The sequence below is a fragment of the Prosopis cineraria genome, unplaced genomic scaffold (genome assembly GCF_029017545.1).
Source record: "Prosopis cineraria cultivar Desert tree isolate PC_DT_omini unplaced genomic scaffold, ASM2901754v1 PC11, whole genome shotgun sequence".
NCBI lineage: Eukaryota > Viridiplantae > Streptophyta > Magnoliopsida > Fabales > Fabaceae > Prosopis > Prosopis cineraria.
The window spans coordinates 41,759,719-41,765,214 of NW_026555342.1; the positions used below are offsets into that span (position 1 = coordinate 41,759,719).

General features: G+C 36.8%; 1 non-coding gene across 1 annotated transcript; it reads left to right on the top strand.

Annotated features, from left to right (window-relative positions):
* The first annotated feature begins 3,554 nt into the window (after positions 1 to 3,554).
* On the top strand, positions 3,555 to 3,661 carry LOC129287366 (small nucleolar RNA R71). The gene has a single exon (XR_008587686.1). It is a non-coding gene; the product is annotated as a small nucleolar RNA R71 (small nucleolar RNA).
* The last annotated feature ends 1,835 nt before the right edge of the window (positions 3,662 to 5,496 follow it).

Here is a 5,496-nt window from a genome sequence, read left to right on the forward strand (position 1 = left end):
ACTCCTTTTGCAAGCATCATCAAAAACAAAATCAACATCTTTTTGTAAGAGTTTAGACATAGGCAAAGCAATTTCACTAAACCCCTTTATAAATCTCCTATAAAAGCCTGCATGTCCCAAAAATGATCTCAAATCTTTCAAACAAACAGGATATGGCAAAGAAGCAATCACATCTACTTTGGCCTTATCCACCTCTATGCCATTGGAAGAAATCAAATGGCCTAAAACAATTCCTTTATCTACCATGAAATGGCATTTTTCAAAGTTAAGCACAAGCTTCTTTTCAATGCACCTACCAAGCACTTTATCTAAAGAATGCAAGCATGAATCAAAGGACTCACCATACACAGTAAAATCATCCATAAAGACTTCCATGCAATGTTCAATAAAATCACAAAATATGGACATCATGCATCTTTGAAAAGTACCAGGTGCATTGCAAAGACCAAAAGGCATCCTCCTATAGGCAAATGTACCAAAGGGGCATGTAAAGGTAGTCTTATCTTGGTCACTAGGAGCTATAGGAATCTGAAAATACCCACTAAACCCATCTAGGAAGCAATAATGGGACTTGGAAGCCAATCTCTCAAGCATTTGATCAATAAAAGGCAAAGGAAAATGGTCCTTCCTAGTCACATTATTGAGCTTCCTATAGTCTATGCACACTCTCCAAGCATTTTGAACTCTAGTTGGAACAAGCTCTCCTTTCTCATTTTTTACCACAGTAATCCCCCCTTTCTTAGGTACAACTTGGGTTGGAGACACCCACTCACTGTCAGCTATAGGATAGATGATCCCAGCACTAAGTAGCTTAACAACCTCTTTCTTTACCACATCTAAAATCAATGGGTTAAGTCTCCTTTGTGGTTGCCTAATGGGCTTAGCATTGTCCTCAAAAAAATTTTATGTGTGCACACAATAGGGTCAATACCAGGAATGTCAGCCAAAGTCCAACCAATAGCATGTATGTTCTTTCTCAACACATCAAGTAATGCATTTTCTTCCTCAAGAGATAAAGAGTTAGAAATTATTACCGGAAGCTTCTCATTCTCAATGAGATATGCATACTTGAGATTGGATGGTAAAGGCTTCAACTCCAAGGTAGGTGGCTCTACACAAGAGGGAATGAGCTTCTTCAAGTCTAATTTGGTGGAATATTCCATGGTACTATCTTGTCTTTTAGGCTTCTCACTTGTTTTTGATTTCTCCTCTTCTTTCTTTACAGCCTCCCCTTTTCTTGCAACTTGTCCTCAAGTGCTTGGACTTGAGCCACGGCCTCGACATGTGAAAGTGTAGAATTTTCCTCCAATAGCTTGGGAATCCTAAGAACATCAAGCTCGAGTGGAGAAAAACTCATAGATTCGGCCTTAATGGCTTTAGTACCTACAACACAAGAAGATATACCCTTCTCAAGCATTTCAAGATCAAGCATAGGAGATATTTTAAACAAATCATGAGAAGAAGTAGTTGCATCATTCAAGCATGCATCAATCTCTAAACAAATAGGACAACTACATCCATCAATACATGTAGTAGTAACAAGAGACAAATCATCATCAACATGTGAGAAAGAATCAAGCATGTGAGACTCACAAGCATCATGAAGCAATAACTCAATGGAACTTACACCTAACAAAAATAATCCTCAAAAGGATGTTTCATTGCTTCATATATATTAAAAATAACATGATCCTCTCCACATTTCAAAATCAAACTACCTTTTTCCATGTCAATCAATGTACGGGCAGTCCTCATAAATGGCCTTCCTAAAATCAAAATATCATCCCCACTCCCTTCTTTTGACATATCAAGCACATAGAAATCCACAGGAAATAATAGACCTTTAACACAAACCAACAAGTCTTCTACTACTCCATGTGGTCTTCTAACACTTCTATCCGCTAATTGGCATATCATAGGTGTCTTATGCATGCAATCAAGACTCAAGGCATGATAAATTGAAAGAGGCATAACATTAATGGCTGCACCTAAGTCTATCAATGCATGAGAAAAATGTGTGTTGCCAATCTTGCATGGAATTGTGAAGGAACCGGGGTCCTCACATTTTATAGGGAGTTGAGGCTTCATGATAGCACTCACAGATGAGGGTAATTGTACCCTTGCATTAGGCCTAAATTTTCTTTTATTTGTACAACAATCTTTCAAAAATTTGGCATACTTAGGAAAGTTCTTAACTACATCCATCAAGGGTACATTAACATGAATCTTATGGAAGAAATCATATACCTCTTGATCAAATTGTCCTTTACTTGCTTAGGGACCACTTGTGCTTGTGGAAAAGGAAGCTTCTTCATAATCTCTTGACTTTGCTTTCCTTCTTCCTTCCTTGAACTCTCCTTTTTTGTTTCACTTTGCTCGGCCTCTCCCTCTTTTTCCTTACTAAACAACTCGGCCATAGTCCCCTTTTCACCTTAGATGGTGGTTGCTCACATATGATCTCCTCAATGTTTTCATCCTCATCATCTCTACAAAAAGATGCATCATTAGGAGCAAAAGAAGAACTAGAAACATTAACATCAATTGAAGAATTTAAAGAGGGCTTCTCGGCCTTCCCTTGTCTTTTGTCTTCTTGCACTCTTTCTCCCAACTCCTTGCCACTCCTCAATGTGATAGCATTAAGATTAGCTTTAGGATTAGCAACGGTGTTGGATGGTAATGTAGAGGCTTGAGCATTGGCTGCACTTAATTGGTTAGCAAGCATATTCATTTGAGAAGTAAGGGCATCAATTTTAGAGTTCATGTTCTCACACTTGTTACCCATACTCTCTACCTTGTTCCCTAAGCCATCATACATGTTTTTATACAAAGAGTTCATTTCAATCAACTGCTTACGTAACACATTCACATCATTAGAAGAGTTCGAATTAGAAGAACTCTCAATTGGAACAAGCCTCCTATCACTATAAGAATTAGAAGAAGGTGCAAGAGAATTACCACTTGGATTGTAGCTTTGAGAAGAGCTACCTTGAGACAAATGAGGTGGAGGGTCACGGCCAAAGGTGTTTTGATAGGATCCTCTTTGTTGATTGTCTTGTAAAGCCACATTTGGATTTGAATAGGAGAAATTAGGATGGTCTCTCCATGAAGGGTTGTAAGTATTAGAATAAGCTCCTTGCCCTTGCCTCCCACCATAGGATTGTTTTCCATTGTAGATAGCATTTACTTGTTCAAACTTAATAGGACAATTGCTTTCTACATGCATAGGTGAGTCACAAAAAGTACAAGAATAAGGGACAAGTGCTTGAGAAGTACTTACATTGCTCACTTGAGATATTTGTGGAGCCAACATTCTCCCAATCTTGGCAGCTAGCAAGTCCACATATGAATCATTAAGAATTGAAGAACCTACCATATTCACATTTCTCTTTTCCCTTGTAGAGTATTGAGCACCACTTGAAGCCATCTTGTCAATTAGTTCCCAAGCCTTTAAGGAAGTGAGGTCAATCAAGCATCCACCACTAGCGGCATCAATGTTAACTTTGTCTCTTGGAATCAAGCCCTCATAGAAATATTGGACTAAATTCTCACTAGAAATTTGATGGTGTGGGCATTTAGCCAAAAGGCCTTGGAATCTAGTCCAATACTCATAGAGACTCTCATCCTCTCCTTGTTGGACCCCATAGATTTGCTTCCTCAAATTGGTGACCTTGGAATTTGGAAAGAATTTATCTAAGAAGAGTCTTCTTAGCTCGGCCCATGTGCTTACTTTCACATAAGAAGGGTAGTTGAAATACCACTCTGCTAAACCTTCAAGAGAAAATACAAAAGCCTTAGCTTGAACATCATCAACATTTACATGCATAGGCTTCATAGTATCACAAACCAATAGGAGAGTATGCAAAAACCTATGGCAATCCTCTCCCGGTAACCCATAAAATTTAGGCAATGCATTAATCAAAGAGGATTTAATTTCAAATTGAACATTAGTAGGAGGAACATATAAGCCATAAGGATTATCATGCCAATTAGGTTGAGTTAATTGCCTAATGCTCCTCTCTTCTCTAGGGTTATGCAAGCCTTCAAATTCATTATTAACATGGCCATCATCATGCAAATTCTCATTCCCATTCCCATGGCCCTCATTATGCACATGCTCATGTCCTAAGATACCTTCCATTGTTGAATTACAAACCAAATGAGAATCAAGAATAGGTTGTGATCTTCTCAATCTAGAAATAGTCCTTTCAATTTCTGGATCTAATTCACCAAAAGAGGTATGTTTTCTTCGGGTATGCACTAATCAAGCTCAAGAAAATTAAGAACAAAGAACAAGCTAAACTAAAATGCAAATCAACACGAAACAATTCAAAACACACAAAAGCAAGAGAAATAATTTTTTTTTTTTTTTTAATATACTCAATAGCAACAAAATGAAAAAAAAAATAACACCAAACAAGTAGAAAGAGAGTTAGAAATGCTCAATCAAGAAGCTTTGGCAATTCTGGAATTCGCACAGTAGGCTCTCTGGAGATAGTGAACTTGTGAATTTTCTATCAGCAAATCCACACGATAAATTCCCCTGAAACTTTTATGAGAAACACAAGAGATATACAGGAAAATTATATAAAACTTTTAGATTAAAAATCCTTCCCAATCATTCCCAGAATTTTTCACAAGTTGGTCCTCAGGTCTGGAGAAACAGGATTTCGTCCAGAAGACCTTCAGAGCTTCTAACAAACTTTCAAATAGGAAAATGGAAAAATTGAAGAAATTCCTAAACACAAGAAACAAAGATAAGACAGTGATAAGAAAAATGAAACTGGAATCAATCAATTTAAACACACAAAGAGGAAGATATGCTAACTCAAAGTTGAAACAGGGTTTTGGGAATCCTCTGTAATGGCTCCCTGGACCTTGTTAGATTGTAAAATTCCCACAGGACACTTCCCACGTCCAAAATTGACCAAACCAATTTTAAAGTGAAGCTAAGATATAGAGCTTTCAATGAAATAAATTTCAAGTTCAAATTCCCTCAGACTCATTCCCAGTTAATTTTTCAATTTCAGACAGAGACACTAGAAACAGAGTATTTTCAGCTCTACACCAAACCAACGAAAATTGCACTAAATTTTTTTTTTTCAAAACAGAATAAAAACACTCAAAACACACAAAAAACACTAAACAAAACACAAAACACAAATTTTTATAATTTTTCAAAAAAATTTCCAGGAACACTAAAAATGTAAATTAAGTACTAAACAACCTTAGAATTAAACTTAAACCATTCCCCGGCAACGGCGCCAAAATTTTGATAGGAAATTAGTCGCTTATCCTCAAAATTACACTAAAGCTAACCCTAATGCAATATAGGGCCAACCCTAGTTCATCTCCCAAGGAATAGTTTTAAGTCTAATTGAAAGTTATCTAGTAAAATAAATCAACCAAAGTTTGTAGGAATTTAGTTACCTAGCTAATTATTTAAACTAATTACTTAATGTGCGAGTAATTTTTTACAATAATGGAACCCTAGAGATT